The sequence below is a fragment of the Schistocerca piceifrons genome, chromosome 4 (genome assembly GCF_021461385.2).
Source record: "Schistocerca piceifrons isolate TAMUIC-IGC-003096 chromosome 4, iqSchPice1.1, whole genome shotgun sequence".
Lineage (NCBI taxonomy): Eukaryota > Metazoa > Arthropoda > Insecta > Orthoptera > Acrididae > Schistocerca > Schistocerca piceifrons.
The window spans coordinates 758,438,531-758,443,030 of NC_060141.1; positions in this window are offsets into that span (position 1 = coordinate 758,438,531).

Below are 4,500 nucleotides of genomic sequence, written 5' to 3' on the forward strand. Positions count from 1 at the left end.
ATGATCGTAAATACATGGGTATTTAATCTGTAGAACTCTCGGATGTCTGGCTGGGACGAGTGGTAATTTCTCCACGATTTTCGGACAAACAGACTCGTTACCTGAAACTTCCTGGCAGATTAAAACAGTGTGCTGGACGGAGACTCAAACTCACCACCTTTGCCTTTTGCGGGCAAGTGCTCTATCGATCTGAGCTACCTACGCAAGACTCAGATCCATCCCCACAGATTCAGTTCTGCCGGTACCTCGTCTCCTACCGTCCAAACTTTACAGAAGCTCTTCTGCAAACCTTGCAGAACTAGTGCTTGTGGAAAAAAGGATATTGTTGAGACATGGCTTAGCCACAGCCTGAGAGATGTTTCCAGAATGAGATTTTCATTCTGCAGCGGAGCATGCGCTGATATGAAACTTCTGGCAGATTTAAAACTGTGTGCCGGACCGAGACTCAAACGATTTCGTCGCAACCATTTACATTGCCCTTGGAACTTGAGGCAGTGGAGTTAACCACTCGTTTCTCTCTGGTTTGTGCAACTCTGGTTCCATTGGGATACAGTCTGTGGAAGAATGAGGTTACTGATTCACAGTTTCTTCAAATGGTTTTAAATAATCAACCCAAGTAGTCTACTTGTTCTGACAATAAGACCAACAAATCTGTTGAATTCTCTAAACATATGGCTTATGGGGATCACCTCTGGATGGTATTTTGAAACCAGAATTTGCCTCATCTGATGGTTTGCTAAGCAGTTTCGCCAACAATAGCAGGTAAAGTCTGGGGCGTTGTCTGTACAGTATGGCAAATGGTTTCCTCACTGTTGGAACATAACTGTTCATTAGCTTTTGAATTATGGTGGAACTGATAGCACATTTGATGGCATACACTATTAGGTATATTGAAAATAAAACATAAAATGCTGCTACATATTCAAACTCTAACCATACCTTCGGCAGGGCTCCACACGTATTGGCTGTGATGAGTTCTAATGGTTTTGTGGGTAACATTAGGTGCAATTCACACTTGCAACAACAGTTCAGAAGCTTAGACTTCTGATAAGTGGCACAAGATTTTAGCAAAGTCTGTACCTTCCTGCATGTATTAGGAAAGTAGCAGTATGTGACTATTTTATGTGCACGTTTCATGACACCATAGATCCCCATGCATAGTAGATGTACCATATTAAATTATCTTCACAATCTGTCATAACGGCAACACGCCAATGACGCAGTTGTTGATTGTTATAGTATAACAGAATGTCATTGACGATGGTATAATGCTCAAATAAATTTTGATTCGTTTCTTACAATGTCTGTTTTCTTACTACACTTCACCGCCGATCAGCACTCTGTAAACTGGTCATGTTATTACATAGGTCTAAGTAGTATGTATGGTGGGGTAAATCCTTCGTCAATAACACTTTTAGATCAATCAGCTGATCATTTACTGCAATCTTGAAGGGTCTCCTATTATGTTATCTGTCCCATATAATGGATTATCTCGAAGTCATACTTTTGAAGGGCTAGCTCATCATGCATGATAAAGTTTGCAAGTCATTAAGAAACTCAAGGCATGATGAACACAATATACTGTCCTATGAGTCCCGGCTAAATAGTGATGAAATTTACAGAATGCCCATACCACAGCAAGAGCAAGGGAGTGATGACCCTGTAGTTCGGTCCCTTTATCGCTCAAACCAAGCAACCAACAGCAAGAGCTTCGAAACCAACGGTCAAATATGATCTTTCGCGTGAGACAAGACCCTATTTGCGAATTCAGTGGTACAGAATGTGGGTTTTTCATCTATTTCTCTTATTTTAAGTAAGCAAGAGCCCAGTCCAATGCATGATGCAACTGTCAAAAAACAAAAGCGAGTCCTCTTGTCAGGATGTCAAAGCAATTTTTAATTTAGCAATGCCTGTTTCATACGATCGAATTCCCTTTGGCAATCTTTAGACCAATGACACTGAACATTATTCGTCAATAAATGCACTGGAGTTTCAGAACTAAGCAACTGATCTGGCACAAATCTTCGATAAAGGAATGTGAGATCTTTAAACTCTTTCAATCGTTTATTTGTATAAGGAGCAGGGACATTAATCAACGCAGATAACCTAGCCTGGTTAGAAGTATTCCCTGAATTGTAATGAAAAGAACCAGGAACTTGATCTGCTCATGAAAAAATTTAGATTTTTCGAGCAGTGACACTAGCCTGTGATTACTTGTGTAAGATTATATGAATTAATTCTAGATGATCAGCCCACGTTATGGCCGCTGTGGTGATGAAAACTCCCAAGCTGACGTTTAGACCAAAAGGCGGAATTCTAAGTTGGTATCTTCTTCCTGCATGAATAAAGGCTGTGTATTTTGGCAACTCTTCGTGAAGAGAAACCTGCTGCATAGAAGTCCTTAAATTAATAGTTGTTAAGTACTTCATGTCATGAAAATTTTGAATTAACTGATCATTATTTTCCAGTCCTGAAAAGTATAATAATTCTATTAATTTCTTTGGTGTCTAGCACTAAACGAATACTTTCATCAGCCTTGCTGACTGCTATGAGGACTGTCAGACAATTCTGAGAGCACCAACCTTAACGTCCTTCTAATCTCTGCAAGTCTTTTGACCATGGCAGAGATAGGAACTGTGTCAAAAGATTTTATGTGCTTGTACATTTATGTGACATTGACATGCACAGATTACACCTGATTTCTGCTTGAACAGTTTACGATGGTTATTTAATAGGTGAACAAGCTCAGAAAATAGTTAAACACCTTGATTGTGCAACTTCCGCTTCTTTGCACTCTTTAGTGCACATGAATATTTTGTATTCAGACTGATGCACACCAGATTCAACTGTCATCAGATCTATCTGCTCTTCTTTCAATTCACGTGAGAGTTTGCTTCTGATAATTTCAGTCCTCAACTGATTGACCAAAGTAATCACCCTGTTTAAAGAAAAATAACATTTTCCTAAGGAAATTCAATTTTTGCATCCATTGCCCACGGTGAATCAAAGCCTATCATGCATTTTACGACCAATCCATTAAATGAAAGAAACGAGCAACTACTCGCTCCATTTTCTACTATTACATCGAGTCTAATCTGTATGCTAATATTTCTTGAATCGGTGCCAACTGCTCCCAAAATTTTAAGGTTCTCGACTGGTAAAGCTGAAACTCCGACTCAGCCACATTTTCTTTGAAAGAGATCAGATGACACAACATTCAAAGATGAAGCTGTGTTGATAGTACCAGTCACTGGTATCTCAGCTGTCTGTGCACTAATTGCTGATTGTACAACAGTTGAGCCTTGTTTGTTATTGTTAGTTTTGTTGAAAAGCATGTGTCTGAATCAACTCCATCATTAAATCTTAATAGCTTTGCATCATTATCACAAACCCTATTCTGCACCACAACCAATGCTTCAGGGTTAGATGTGGCTGTAATTAGTTTTCCAGCCTATTAGTTGACTATCGATTATTGTCTTCAGCTAATTCCTCAATTATGGGTGTCCATTTCCTCCAGTCTTGGTTCTTCTCTGCATACTGTTGGTTATAGTTCTGCAAAATACCTGTATGATTAGTACTGCTATTTTGAGGCACATAATCTGAATTATATCTCCTGTCTTTCCTTCTCTGCCTGTCGTAGTTGCCATAAATGTGTTGTGATTGTGATTATTACCGTTGGTGTGGCACCTGATATGAAAATTTTGCTGAAACTCTTGACAGGGTCCACGAAAACCATTAGATGGCATAACTTGTCTATTGTTACTAGTACTAGCAATATCATCTGCAGTATGGGACATTATTGTGAGGAAATTCTCCAGAAGCGGAAATTTTCAGATGCCGGTAGTCTGGAATTCGACTAACTGGGACAAATGTGTTGAAATATGGAAAAACGTGGTAAAATAGCGAAAACTGATGCAAAATACATAAAACTGAGGATAATATGTCACCTTATCTTTCATCGACAACAGTTTCATAGATCGAGTTCGTAGTTTCATTCAGGTGGATGTTACGAAAAACTGAAGTTGGAGGGATGCGAACTGTACCTTGCTGTTGGGTGTAAAAAGACAATTTTTTTCCCCCAATGTGTGAACAGCTTGCATGGAGGCAGCTGTATTGACATTTGTGTATCTGAATTATATGTAATACCCACGTGCATGTCAGTTTATTTACAAGACTTCCACAGACACTAATTCTGAGTGCTCAGACCATGGATGGCTGCTGGAAGCGGCCGGCGACAGCGCTGTGGCTGGCCTGGCGCCAGTGTACTGAATACCAATCGCTTGCAAGCGAGCTCAACGGCCGCCAGTCACTACGTCCGCCTGGTCACTGCGTCCTTACCTCTGATTAGTGCTGGCTCTTCCCACCATGAAATTAGATGCGGGCTAGAGCATGCTGTTGGCCATTCCATGGAAAATAGGCAATTATTTCGCTGTTGTTCCAGGGGTCGGCGTTTCCTAGAAATACATTTGATTCACACAGACCTGAAACAGTACATCACCG